The 15,151-nt window shown below is 43.4% G+C and overlaps 1 protein-coding gene across 7 annotated transcripts in view; it reads right to left on the reverse strand.

Moving 5' to 3' along the window:
• The window catches only part of RALGAPA2 (Ral GTPase activating protein catalytic subunit alpha 2), a 322,541-nt gene that overhangs the window by 62,288 nt on the left and 245,102 nt on the right, over nt 1–15,151 (reverse strand). Inside the window, exon 38 of one of the 7 annotated variants that reach the window (XM_042980991.1) lies at nt 4,747–5,589. The exons of 5 other annotated variants lie outside the window; for them this stretch is intronic. The gene's annotated coding sequence lies outside the window, so the exon portion shown is untranslated. Of the gene's footprint in view, nt 1–4,746; nt 5,653–15,151 lie in introns of those variants that run through there. One more of the 7 variants, XM_042980990.1, reaches the window with a different exon arrangement.

A 15,151-nucleotide genomic window follows, 5' to 3' on the forward strand; every position in this document is an offset into this window, starting at 1 on the left:
TCAAAACCAGTTGTAAGTCACAACTTATAAATCCACCCAACAGATCCAACATACTTTAAAAAGTTGCACTGAAACGTATGCACGATTTCCACAGGCATCTTTAGATATTGAGGGGAGTTGGGGGCAGTGGGGTAACAGTATGGCCAGAGCAGCTGCTACTGGGTCCAGGTCCTTGCTCACCCCTAACATGACTGTGTGGCCTCAGGCAAGTTATTTAACCTTCCTGGGCCTCTGTGCCCTCAACTAGATTTTTTCAAATATAATAAAATATATAACAGATTGCATTATGTAAGACACTGTACTGTGTTTGCATAACAGACTGAAATAAGGTAAGAAATGTACCTTCCTCATAGGATTGTGGTAAGTATTAGCTGAGTGACTCTATGTGTGAGGTTCCTGGTGCCTGGGGCAGAGCAGGTGCTGGTGAAGTTAAGTGAACTACTGTCTCTCCAGGTGCCGGAGAGTTGAGCTCCATTGCTCTTCCTGGAACCAAGGTAATAGGCAAGTTCCTTCCTTAACCTCCTAGGCCTTATTTTTCTCACTACTTAAAAGGGTAGCACATCTCCCTATGCATGAGAGGCCTGCTACGTGGGGGTGGGAAAGAGGACTGGTAGATACCGTAGGACCAGGCAGGGTTGATGAGGGAGGTGGGAGTGGGGAGTCCTTTGGACACTGGGTATGATGTCTGTAGTGGGATCTGGGGTCCCCAGGCCAGAGATCCTTGAAGGTTCCAAGTTTACTTACGGCTCTGTTTTGCTGAAAGAAGCTCAGTTCTTTGAATGCTCCTTGTTTTGATCAAGTCCCTGTGACTGTATTCTCCAAAAGCCAGGTGGAAGGCCCCTGGTCAGGATGCCTTCTTTGGGGCTCTGGGCTGAGCTCTGCATCATAGGCATTATGAAAATGCATGGACCTCTATTTTCCTTAATGTTTTCCATACTCAACAAAGGGCCCTGTGAGGATGGGGACCATGCCCTCCCTCCATTTGTGTGCCCTTGGCAACAGCATGGTTCCTGGCATACAGGAAGTGACCAAAGGATATTTGGTTGAATGAGTACACTCGTGGGAAAAATGGCTTTTAGATTTGTCATTTTCAGAACTGGTGTCTAGGAGTGTGAATGAGATGATCAGAATCTGTTGATCACTTTCTTGCCAAGATTTTCTTAAGAGCTCTAAGAGACACTATTGAAAAATCATCTCTAGCAGCAAGTGCATTTTCCATGTCTATTCCTGGGGTTGGGTGTGTATAAACACAGTGGGAGAATAGACTAGTACTTGAAGGGAAACTTTGTCTCCTCGGAGTCTTCCCCCAAGCTAAGCTCGACTCGGGATTCCTGAAGGTGACATTGGTACTTTCTGAAAAACAGAAGGTGTGAAGTTGCCTGCAGAGTGTGGGTCAGTGAGATCACCTGCCTCGGAGTTTAGAAGGCTATGAAGATTGATATAAAGACTAAGTACCAGGAGAGTTAAACTTGACTTTAAAGAAGTACAATGATAAACATCCTAAGGAACTTTGTGTGTGTGGAATTCATGATGAATTCAAGCATGTTTTAATCTGGAAACCCACGCTCGTGGAGGCAATCTCTCTGGCTGGCAGCTGCCAGGGCTCTCACACGCAGCAGGCATTAGGCCGTCGGCTCTGTTCCCACTGGCCGTCTGCTCCTGGTACAGTGGGTTTGCACAGTGGTCAGTCCCGACCCTGATTTGAATTTGTTGTCTCCTGTATATCTGCTTTCTTTATAATCTGCTCTCAATTTCCTGTTGCTTCCAAAATTCTACAGACAACATCAGGATTACTAGACATGGAAATGAGGACTAGAAGGTGAGGTGAAGAACTGGAACTCCCACCCTGCTTGTGGACAATGCCCAGGAGCAGTTTGAGAGCAGATCCCCAGGCAGAGGCCCCTCCAGGCCTCAGTGGTCCTGGAAGAGCTCGGTTTTCAGCCCTGAGTCTCTCACATGGTCAAAGTCTTTTGAAGAGGAGGGTGACACACAGTGTTCAGTATCTTCTACTGATCTTTGTGAGGAAGTAGTTGCTAGAATATGAATGCTGTTTAGTCACTGGGATTTCAAAGATTTTGAAAAAAATCTTTAATGTTTAAAAAATACCCAGAACAGAAATAATTGCAGTGCTCAAGAGGAGACAAAACTGCCCAGGATACAGTTATGATCAGGAGCAGCAACAGAACGGAGTTAGTAGGGTTTGGGATAGGAGTGAATAAGGTGCCTGAAATTTACACACAAACACACACACACACACTCCCCCAAGCATTCCATTTTCTTGAATCAAGTTTCAGAGGAATGGTGATCCATGCAAGAGATGGGAAGACGCATGCTTTACAAATGGAATGTGCCCCTAGGAAGGGTGCTATGAAATCTGAGCCACAAAGCTGCCGTTTCCACGGTCCCGTGTAATGTCACCTAAGCGCTCTGCCTTGCATGACTTGCTGCAGGCTGCTGCAGATCAGAGCTATCGATCGCTCTGTGCAGAAGGGTCTCACTGTGTGAAAGGAAGGTAAGCGGCAGAGACGGACAGCTCTGGTATTGATTGGCTTCGGCGGGGGGCTGCGCTTCCAAATGAGGGTCAGCACTCCTTCACACCACCTAGGAGAGTCACTGTGATGTGCATCTGGGTACAGAGGGATAGGGGAGTCAGGCCAAATGCCAGAGTCTCAAGGACACCTCCTCTTGTGTTAGCTGGTCACAATACCTCTCAGAGAAGCCAAAGATGCCATGTGAAATCTCAGGCTTTTTGAAAAAAAAATCATGGCAACAGAAGCCTACGATGGGCACTGGTGCACTCTAACTGCCAGAGGCCATGTCAAAAAACTGTCAGAGCAATGTGCATGCATCTTCAAGAATGCCCCTCTAATGTCTGAGTGGTTCACCAAAGCCAGGACAGCTCTTATGATAAAAGACAAAAACATTTTCTACACTAAAAGTTGACCTCTCCCCACCGCACTTACAGCTGAACGTTAAAAAAAAAAAATTGGCTCAAACTGACATTCTACTTAAGGAAATTTCAATGATATAAAAATGATTCTGAAAAGATTTTTACGGAGATAGACACAGAAACATAAACTCATCTAAAAAGCCAAGTACAACTATGAGGTATATCACAGTTCGTGATTCTTGAAGGCAATGTAAAATTAAAGGATTATGAAGGCAGATTAAAATGAAAATAAGGAACCCAAAGAAATCAAGCTAAGAACAAAATGCATCCTTTAAATGTGTTTCTGTGGATGTGGAAGCACAGTGAACTCAATTCTACTGCTTTTGTGATTCAAGTCTTTGGACTAAGAAGTCATTATTTAAAATCAGTTCTCTTTTTGGTATCTGTTACAAGTCATTTCCTCTTATGCAGGCATAAAGACACCGTATGGTGTAATTAAATAAATGGTGCTGCAGTCTATTTTAACCTAATTGGAGATTCCTTAAAATGTTTGCATTTCAGATTTTAAGTCAAATAACACCTACTGAGTTTTTACTACATTGGATGTGGGAGACTGAAAGGCCAGTAAGACTAGTCTTTGCCTTCAAGGAGCTTGCTATCCAGTGGAGAAGGCAGGTACATCAGAATGAGCCCTGCCCTGTGTGGTCGGCACCATGCTGTCTGCAGAAGACAGCAGAGAGGTCCACAGGCCTTCTACCCTCCCTGAACAGATGGGTTGCTGCCTCCCTCAACAGGTGGCTTCTCCTCCCTTGAATCTGGGCTGCCCTTGGGACCTGCCGTGGCCGACAGTTCCGGGACGTCCAAGATTGTACTGTGAAAACCTGGTACCTTCCGCCTGGGTCTCTGGGAGCACCGAGCACCCATGTATGAAGTGCAATTGCTGTGAGGTTACTTTGCTGCAAAAAGACCCAAGCTAGTCAAGTGGGGAGGCTGCCCAAGAGTGAGGGCTGCCTGGGAGCCCACAGGTGCTCCCGCTATGCTTAGCGCAGGTGCCATACAGATGAGAGGCCTGGGTGAGAGCCACCCAGCTGAGCCTAGTCAACCCACAGCACCGTGGGAGGTCTTCTCTCTACCATCTCTCCTTTAAAAACCTCTGCACAAGTCTGTAGACTTTATCCTGCAGGTCTCCAAAGTGGGAGGGGAAAAGACAATGCTTGGATGTCTATTCACGTGTTATCTTTTTATCTAAAATTAAGAAGATAATTCAGCTTTACTGAGACTTACCACCTGGCACCCTTCTTGCTCAGTTGTCTGTCAGACTGTCCCGGGTCAGGATCAGTCCTGAGGGGGAGATGGGGGACGGGGTTCCCTCATTCACTCTTACCATTCTGTGATGTATTATGGTTTACATGACCCTTAATACTGAAGTTTTGAACTTTATTATCTCATAATAGGATCGCCTTTCTTTCTTTTTTTCAATGTTTATTATTTTTGAGAGAGACAGAGTGTGAGCAGAGGAGGGGCAAAGAGAGGGAGACACAGAATCCAAAGCAGGTTCCAGGCTCTGAGCTATCAGCACAGAGCCTAACTTGGGGCTCAAGATCACGAACCGTGAGATCACGACCTGAGCCGAAGTCGGATGCTTAACTGAGTCCCCCCAACTGCCTCAGGATCATCTTTTTTTTTTTTTTTATTTAAAAAAAATTTTTTTTAACGTTTATTTATTTTTGAGACAGAGAGAGACAGAGCATGAACAGGGGAGGGTCAGAGAGAGGGAGACACAGAATCTGAAACAGGCTCCAGGCTCTGAGCTGTCAGCACAGAGCCCGACGCGGGGCTCGAACTCACGGACCACGAGATCATGACCTGAGCCGAGGTCGGCCGCTTAACTGACTGAGCCACCCAGGCGCCTCCAGGATCATCTTTCAAATACACTGTACTGAAGCAGGTCACGACCATGAAAATCTTTCATACCACACAAACATTTGCTCTTTATCTCACAGGAAAGTTCTTATAAAAGCTCTTCAACATAAAGATGAATTACTCATCTTTTTTTTTTTTTTTTTATAGAAAGACAAGTGTTCTAAATTTGGTGACCATTTCTGTGATGACAAGGGGATGAATTTACTCATTCATTTAACAAGTATGTATTGAACAAATGTTTACTCTGTGGCAGGTGCGGAGGCTATATCCAGGGTTGGTATTCACCTGGAAAACACCAGCATGGGCAGCATCCTGGCCAGTGTCTGCTGGTGACCTTGCGGTGCCCAAAGTTAAATACTTCAACTATCATCCTTGGAGTCATCAGGAAACAAAACAGACAAAAATCCCTGCCCTCATGCAGGGAGCAATGAGTAAGTGAATTATATAAATTAGAGGGTGATAAGGGCTGTGGAGAAAATAAAGGGTACAGGTGTGCTGTGGGAGGTCATGGGCAGGTGTGTGCAGGTGTGGGACCGCTATTCCCCAGGGAGGCTGGGGGGCACTGTGGAGGGAACGAGCCAGGTGGACATCTAAGGAACAGGGTTTCAGGCAGAGGTCATGGAGCATTCAGGCCTCCCCTGCAGGACTCTGGCCTTGGCTCTGAGTAAGATGGAGGCCCCTGGAGGCTGTGAGCAGGGCAGCGATGTGCTCTGAACCACGTTTTAGCAGTCTGACTCTGGCTGCTGTGTTGAGTATCATCATGGGCACAGGTGAGGCTAGAAGCAGAAAACAAAGCCAGGAGGCTATGGTTGGTCAGCAGTACATCCTTAGCTGTTATCCTAGGAAAAATAGGAAAAAAATTTGCCTAGGAAAAATTCCATTCCCTCAAAATGACATTCTGATATCGAGTGAGAAGGTAACTGCTTTTATAGGAAACACGCCATGGAGAGAAGATCTTGAAAAGAAATGCTGGAAAACGCTGACTTCGGCAAGGGAGTTTACTGTTGAAGATGGTATATGTTTTCAGAAAGGTCTCCGATCTGTACCACCAATTTTGTAAGCTGTTTCTAACTTTCCCAGTGAAGACTTTACTATGTTTTCAATCTGTTTGTTGAAAAATACAATCAACAACTAATATGAAATCAGGGAAGATGGAAATTTCCTGCCAAATGCCAAGAAGAACCTTCACAAAGGTTAAGAATGAGCTTGAGCATCAGTAGGCCAAGACAGGGTCTTTGGCTCCCATGGGTCTATGTATCTTTGCAAGGTTTTGTTTTCAGCTATAAAACCAAGTATTAAAATAAACTGAATTTAGAGGGGCTCCTTAGAATCACCAATTATGGAACTGTTATGAAATCAAGATTATAAAAATAACATAACACATTTAATTCCATTGCACTCGCTGAAATACTATTTATATTGTGGTAAAAGCAAAACAATTTTGTATTATTAAATATAAAATACTTTAAATTATTGTTTATTTCATCTTTAGCACATCCTCTCAAATTCTCAGTAAGTATACTTTATAATGCCATAAAATATTTGTATAGTTGAACCTGTGTATACTTTAAAATAAATCAATATAGGGATGCCTGAGTGGCTCAGTCAGTTGAGCATCCAACTCTTGATTTTGGCTCAGGTTATGATCCCAGGGTTGTGGAATGGAGCCCTGAATTGAGCTCTGTGCTGAGTGTGGAGCCTGCTTAGGATTCATTCTCTCTCTCTCTCTCTCTCTCTCTCTCTCTCTCTCTGTCTGTCTCTCCCCCTTTGCCCCTCTCCCTGCTCATGTTCTTTCTCTAAAATTAAAAAAAAAAATTAAAAGCATACATAAATTAAAAAGAATGAATCAATATATGTGTGTTTAAATGGCATGCTTAAAAGTTTTCTTTCTTTTTCTTTTTTGTCTTTTGATGGGGTATGTAGTAAGACTGGAGATGACAGAGGTAGGAAGTAGGTTCGAGGTGGGTGTCCTCAGCCACTGCAGTAAGGACTGTCAGGTCGACTTCCACCCTTCCCTCTGGAATGGACTGAGTGGTAGGTACATATGTTCACAATGAAAGGCTGCTCACCAGGAGCCTCACGTACTTAAGAAATCCCTCAGCACCTCGGAATAGGCTATGGGCATTTATGTAATCAATTCTAATTAGCTTATGGCTACCTTTTTGTCAAACAAACAAAATGAACAAAATTGTGAGATTTCCAGCCTCGAGTTGTAGATGGCACACACAGATACACACAAAAAATGAGACCCATTTGGAGATGCCACCAGGAATAATCTTTTCCTGTAGAGCTCTCATGACCTTCTGATTTTCTCTTTTGTGTGTGACTCCACAAATGCCCAGTAGGCACTAACTGCATGTCTCTCCTAGAGTAAGGGTCACATTCCACCCTCTGTCACAGTTACAATCGCCCTATTGGCTGGGAGGCATCTCAAGGGCAAGGCCACTCATCTCTGCATCCTACAGTGCTGGCTGCGGCCGCGCCACCAATGCTGGCGGAGGGAGGAACGTGGAAGAGCCACTGCCTGGAGCTAACCAGGCACGTGCCAACAGTCTGGGCCCTGACTTGTTCTCCAGAGCTGTGGGTGCAGCGCGGCTGCTTCTGGGTATAGAGAATGTGCAGGGTGCTGGCCCTCCTCTCCACTTTACGTGCATCTATCAGTGTGCTCATGCAACGTACACGCATTTCTCCTGCCAGGTCTCATCCTGGACTCTAGGTGTGAGCAAAACAAAGATCCTCCTCTCACACCCTTTACATATGAATGGGAGAAAGAGACATTAAGTAAATGGTAAGCACTAAGGAGAACATGGATGAGACTGCCCAGAGGGCTTGCTAACATAGACAACTTTCTGATGCGTTGACTGCTGAGCAGAGACCTAAGGGAAGGGAAGGGGTGAGCTGTGCAGATGTTGGGCGGAGGAGGGAGCATTCCTATGCAGTTCCTGAGGCTGGAGTGTGTTTGCGGATCCTTGTAAGGATTCTGGATTTTTCTGTGGGTGAGAATGGGAAGTAACTGGCGAGTTCTAAGCTCCGACATGCTCCTTCTACTTGAGGAGCAAAACTCTGGCTGCTGGAGAGTATTCCAGGGAGAGCAGAGAGAAGCAGGGAGACTGGGAGGTGCTGCCACACTGGCCCAGGATGGGGGCGCCTAGCCCAGCACAAGGCACTGGGGCTGTAAGCAGCAGTAGCATTTCCGTTATGTTGTGTGGATTATTTTATATACGTATATTCATTTCATAAGTCCTTATAACAATATGTGAGGGATTACTGTCCTCGTTTTACAGATAAAGGAAACTGCTAGAGGTAAAGATACTTGTTCAAAGCCAAAGAGCCAGTTACTATTTAAAATACAACTGAAACCACCCAAGGTCTTTCTGAGGCCAGCTACCACACATCACTTGCTACTCTGAGCACAACTGAGAGATACACCTTACAACTTCTCTGGCTCTTGTAGGAAAATTGCTGCTGAGGAGGGAATGTCCTTAGATGCTTCTCAGTGAGAACCGAAGCTTGAGCAGGAGGGTCCATTGCCACTGTGTCACTGATAACTGCCTCAGTGAGATGTGGGGTTTAAGGTGCTTTCATGTGGCTTCTTAAATAAATAAATAAATAAATAAATAAATAAATAAATAAATAAATGCTTACCATCCTTTATCATCAGAAGTTTCAACGACTGGTCTGACAAACCACTGGGGGCCCCTAACGTGTGTCACTTGAGCATGTCACAAAAGCATGGCTGATCTGCTCCCTTATCTAGCCTTTATGCCTAATGTGTGATAACTGGAGCTAATGAATCCAGAGAAAAGAGAAAAGGAGTAATGAAATAGTATGAAAATTTAACTCAGAGGGGTACCCAGGTGGCTCGTTCAGTTGAGTGTCTTGACTCTTGATTTCGGCCCTGATCATGGTCTCGTGGTTGGTGGGTTCGAGCCCCATCTCGGGCTCTGTGCTGGCAACTCAGAGCCTGCTTGGGATTCTCTGTCTCCCTCTTTCTCTGTTCCTTCCCTGCTCGCTCGCTGTCCCTCAAAAGTAAATACATAAACATAAAAAAAGAAAATTTATCTCAGAGGAAGCCAGTACATTAAAAGGTGAGAACCTCTCATCCTGATCTGATGTGAGCTAAAACCAACACTCGGAGAAGTCTGAAATTCTACAGAAAGTGGAGTAGTTTATGTGAGGTGTTTATGCACAACTATATAGACATTTGCTAGACAAAATTATAATGCATATAAACAGAAATAATCTTCATGCAAAAAATTTAAATGCTGTTTTTTGATACAGACCTCTGATGTGCATCTATGTTGTTATATGCAGAGAATGTTTATCCTGTTAGGTCTAAATTCTATTTTCCCAAACTAATGAGTAGATAGTAATTCTAAGACATTTCTAAAGAGGCTTTCTTTTATTTAAAGGAGTCAAAAATCCTATGAAGATAACCCTTAAAGTTAAAATTAATTTATATTTCTTCTCATATTCATATTAAGATTGGTTTCTTGGTAGTATACATTTACGTTCATTTAATTATAATTCATTTGATTCTGAATATATGAAAGAAAACACACATGCTATTTCTTTTGTTACAGCGAAGCTGAACCCTCACCCAAAAAATACAACGTGAGGACAATTTTCATCTTCTTCTGGGGGAAAGTTATGGTTCTGGGAATGTTAAAGGCAGAACATAATGATAAGTAGCAGCAGCTCCCCCATCAATTCCACGCCTTCTTTAAATTCCACTGAGGATGGCGGTTTGGATGGAGACCCCAAAATCTATTCTGTCCATCTGTTTTATTATTCTTAGAACAACTGTCAAAAGTTGCCCAGGGATCAAGTTGCAAACATACTAATTTGCCTTTGAAAAGTAGGCCCTGGGGGAATTCTGGAACTCTGCTTATAAATTCAGAATCCCATCAGCTAGCGAGCCTGCCTACCCTTTGTGGAGGTATGAGACTTTGCACTTCCAGGCACACATCTGCCTCAAAGCCAGGATGCACTGATATTCTTACATCCCACTTCATAGGCAAATGAAGGGAAAAACCAAAGGGACTTGGCATCTTTAAGGGCTGGCTTGTCCCATGACAAGCAGACCCTGAGTTTTTACGAGGCAGTCCCTTCATTGATCACTCATGGATTAAGACCAAAGCTTTGTGCTGGAGAGTTTAAATGAGTGGGCACGGCAGAGGGACACATATTCTGTACTCTTGTACGTCCTATGACCAAATTAGGAAGACTGAAAAGAGACATGAAGCAGTAGAGGAAACAGGCTGAAGATAAATATCACAGGCCTCTAAGTATTGTATTGTTTCATTTCTGTGATGCTGAAGAAAGTGACAAGATCATTTGGACATACATAACATTGGATGTGGATTTGTTTCCAAAGGAGGTGTCTGTTTAAAATATTATGTGGCATTTTGGAAACATGCCAGTCTGTTGGAAACTAAAGCAGCTGTGCACTTCTCAAGTTGGCTATGTTAAAGGCATGTGCAAAATACAACGTAAACATTAAAATGAATCTTCACTGCCTAGTGACTTGCACACTGGACACCTGATCACAGGGGTGGGAGGGGATATGGAGGAGAAAGGGGGCGGGCATTAGCACTGGTTCTCCAGCTCCCATCCTTCCCCTACCTGGCCCCAGTGGTCTCTATCACGTCTCAGGAAATAAAGTCAAATGCTTTCAAAGCACAGGGCCCCAGAAACATATTTAAAACACAACATTCAAAGTGCCAATTTTAGAGTTTGGTAAAATGTCACTGTAGTAAACTAGAAAAAAATTCCTTTTCAAGGCCAACAATGAGGAATGATGGCATTTGGGTTGTACTCACCCACGGGTTACCAAAAAAGTATTCTGCTTTGATTAAAAAATTTACTTGAGTGTGTTGCAAATTACTCTAGCTCAGAAACCTGCAGGGAGCTCGCTGCATACAGGAAGGCGAAGGCAGACAGGCACAGAAGGGATCACCATTTGGACTTGCCTGCTTTGTCCTTCTTTGGCTTTGCACAATCTCTTATTATAATAAGGCATGTATTATCCTTTTTGGAGATTTGAATAACAGAAAGTCTCACTTTCAAATATATTGCTTATAATCCCAGAGTCTACTAAATGTTCTGCGGATGCTGTTTATGGCATTATGCTCCTTTCAAAATGGGACTGATAATTAGTAAACTGAAATTTGATTAATGTTGGATTAAGAGGTTCTGATGTCTCGCTGCAATGTGTTATTTCAGTCTGTAGGCACTGGTAGAGATTGTCCTTAGGAAACTTGTTTCTTCCCCCTTTCCAGCATGGGAAGATTAATTTAAACCCTGATTTAAAAAAAAAAAAAAAGAATTCAGTTTCATTCAACAGTTTGTAATGCATGACTCAGTTTTTTCTCACTCTTTTTCTGTTTTCCCACTTTGAAGCTGGAGCCAATGAATTAACTATTTGAGAGGGAACAAAATAAACTAGAAATCAAAGTCTTCCTCCAAAAATGCCAAGGGTGAGCCCTTCCTGGTTATGGCAGAGTAACTTGGCATGGATAAATGATTCAGTTTCAGCTCTCACTAGATTCAAGTACAGAATTTTGAAAATATGATGAACTTCTCTAAAAACAAAGGACCTACCTGGTATAAATATCAAAGCCTGTGAAAATTACCACTAGGTAATATTCGAAGGAAAAATTTAAAATTAATACGATGATGTGCTTTTTAAAGTTAAGGTTAGGGATACCTCTTTCAGTTTTGCCAGGATTATAAAAAGGGCTGTGATTTTCAGAAGTTTTTCCATGCTCTGTGGCCAAAAGATTCCATGTTTCTTCCTCGCCTGTTTTTAAATTAATAATCTTGTTTGCTTACTACTGAAGAGTGTGGGAGAATCAGGAATAATGGGCTCCCTTTGATGCTGTCGCCATTCCCAAAGTGGTCATGTGAATGCTAAAGAAATATTGTCATTTATGGAATGACCTTTTGCTCTTTGAATATTCAGACACTAACAAATGTTAAGTGCCCAGAAATCGACGTGGCACTATGAAAAAAGGTAAGTAGGGTCAGCAAATACCCTCTCGCATGCTTTTGACATGATGACCATTTCCATTTTTGTAATAGCTTTCTAATAGCAAAATGTATTTGGGAACAACAGTGGAATTTGTGTCATCATGACCAAATGATTACGGTGCAAACCCGAGATTCTTCTGGGGCCCAGCAGGCTTCTGGTCCCTATGGAAACGAAACCTCAGATATTGTCCTCCACTCAGCTGGAGGACGGAGCGAGGGAGGCTTTTGTGTTCAGTGAGATTTCTTCCCCAACCTTCCTGCACCAGACCTTAGTGCTTCCTCCCGACTCTTTTCTAATTGAGATGCAAATTAATCTCTCTGGCTGATTACACTTCCCTTAAAGCTACTGACAAATGCAGCTGTAACCAGAGTTTGCGGACTTTCCAACAAGTGACTTCAGCTGTCAGCATTTGCATGTGCCGCCAAGGCCCAGCCTGCTCCAGGTCTCAGACACGCGGAGAGCTTCCCTTAGGCACTGCAGGCGTTTTATTTACGTGTATAAAATTTACATACAATTAAGAATTTTTTAAGCCCCCCTACAATTATATCCCTAGGATTTAGAAGGAGACTCTGACACCCACATTATTTAAGGCCTTTCCGGACACTTCTTTCTTCCTCAGACTGGAGTGGCACTACTCTCCTAGGTGGCCATGGCTTTCCTGGCAACAACCTGTTTTTCTCACTTTCTTCTTGTCTGTAAATTTTCTGTCTTTGACACTCTTTGAATTCAGTCTGTCTCTCAAAAACTAACTAAATACATTTATCACTCTAGTAACATGGGATAACTGAATAGCCACTACTCTTCACGGCTCTCAGTAAAATTCCATTAATTTAAAAGCCAAATATAAAGTCACTATTCTAATTGTCAGGATTTCTACACAAATATCCTTCAATAACTTTTTGGGAGTAGTGATGAGTGGATTATTATTTAGAATGCAACAGAAAAGTAATATGCACAAAACACTGTATTATTCAACATAAAGAAAAAGACACATGGAATCCAATTTTCAGTAAAAGTTCTAACACTTCCAGGGTTAGCTTAAGCTCAGTTGCTTAAGTGTCTGACTCTTGATTTCGGTTCAGGTCATGATCTCACAGTTGTGAGACTGAGCCCCGAGTTGAGCTCCACCCTGAACATTCCTACCCACCCCCGCCCCCCCCCAAATAAACAAACAAACAAACATTAAAAAAAGTCCAACACTTCTTTCCTCTCGAATACTACCATCTATGTATTTTTGACAATATAGTTCACTTAAGAAGTATTTATTGAGTACCTGCTATGTGTCAGGTGCTGTTATAAGTGTGTGTTGGGGATCCAGCTATCAACTTAAATATGCAAAAGTGGAATAAAAGGAACTTTGAGAATATATCTATATCTACATACATAGATACATATTCTACTTGTAGAGCTATATTTCTTGGATAAATGAGGTTTTCAATAAAAAAATCTATTTTATAAAATATAATTTATTTTTGTCTGTTTTCCATTTTTTTTTCTTTTTTAACCAAATCAATCTCTTTCCCTCCCTCTCTCTCCCTTCACACACACTCAGATTTATGATATACTAGGAGGTATGAGACAGGGATAGCAACTAAATTGAGACAAGACCAGTGTTGGGCAGCTCGTAGTATAATCAGGAGAAAGAAGAGGATAAAGGGAGGCCCAGTCTGGCAAAAAGAGTGTCAGAGGGCTAAATGGCTATGGGAGGGTGAGGGATCTGTATCACAGGAGAGACCCAAGAGGAATGTCTAGGGTCAGCAGAGCTCACCGTATCCAAAGGTCCCACAGTGGGAAGGAGCACAGGCCTAGGACGAGCTGGCTACACGTGACCCAACAGCCATGGATCCAAGAGGGGCAGAGTGGAAAGCTGGGTTGCTGCTGCTATTTCCCTAAGCATGACACCACCAACCTGGTTTCTGCACAGATTGTGAGATTTATGCTAACGTTTCCAGAGGGAATGGTCTTTTGTCTAATAGTGATAAGACACTTTACAGCAAAAAGTAGCAAAAAATGATTTCTTTGTCCCACTCCCTGAAGATCTCCCCTGTTCCATGTGCTTCTCACAGGCTTCTTCGCCAGGCACCAAGGGCACCAAGAGCAGCCCACACCCCAGGGAGCCATGCTTTCACACCAAGGAGGACCTTCTACATGTCACTGAGGAAAGACAGTCTCCAGCCTTTAACACCTGTGGTGGGAAAAGGTAAATACTTCCTTGAATCCTAACTCCACAGTTGGGTGGTTCCAGTTTTTTACAATAGAGGTTTAAAACTCCAGCTGGTAATATGATAAAAATAACTGCATTAACACTTAACTGATTCCTTACCAAAGACTAGCACTGTTTTACCTGCTTGGCCCACTAACCCTCTCAACCCCCAGAGGGAGACCATCTAGGCCTCAGCGCTGGAAGGTACTGTGGTGAACAGGAGAGCACACAGCCTCTTAAGGAGGCTGATTGCTGCCAGCAAGAAAAGAGGCCCAGGGGAGTCAGAGGTTCTGATTCTTCAAGTTAGAAACCTAGATTTTTTGAAAGCTCAAAATCTTCCAAGTTTTCAGTGAGGCTGACAAAGTCAATCTTCAGGAGTAATACTGGAGGCCAAGTGCAGTTCAAACAAAACCCATCTGGGGGCTGGATACAGCCCACAGGCAGCTGGTTTGTCGCTCTGGTTTTTGAGCACTGGCTTTGACTTTTGAGTTAAGAGGTGCTTCTGTTGTCTCTGTTTATTGGTCCCAGTTTTACAGCCTCGTCTCCTCTTTTAGAAAAATCCAGGCTCCTGAAACAACTCCTTCTTGATTTTAATGGCTCCCTGAGACCTCACGTACAGTGGTCACTACTTGTGTGGACATGCTCCAGCTTGGTCAAGGTCTCTCCTTACAGTGTGGGCCCCAGGGCAGCACCCACATTCACAGTGAGGGCTGAGGCTGTAGGGGCAGAGGTGCGATGCCTTTGTTTCTGTGACCCGGACCTCTGGTTCCTCACCTCAAATCTGTGCTTAACCAAAATCCTCAGACATCTCTCAGTGACTTGCTGTCATGCCCCATCCTCCCCATCCTGTACACACACAGCTGATTGTCTAAACCCAGGCACATGGCATTAGTCTACCCTGCTAAATCTCATCTTGTTGGTTTGGGCCTAAAAGCCTCATCTATTGACGTAATCCTGGTTTCTGATTTTGCCCTCTGTCAACTGAGGTGAAGCTCTCAGCTTTCTGAAAAGTACTATTTTGGTAAACATGTGTTCTGGACCTTTGAGAAAGTTGCTGATAAAAAAGTTGTTGCATGGCAGAGGGGTTGAGCAAAAGCTGTGG

The sequence above is a fragment of the Panthera tigris genome, chromosome A3 (genome assembly GCF_018350195.1).
Source record: "Panthera tigris isolate Pti1 chromosome A3, P.tigris_Pti1_mat1.1, whole genome shotgun sequence".
NCBI classification, from domain to species: domain Eukaryota; kingdom Metazoa; phylum Chordata; class Mammalia; order Carnivora; family Felidae; genus Panthera; species Panthera tigris.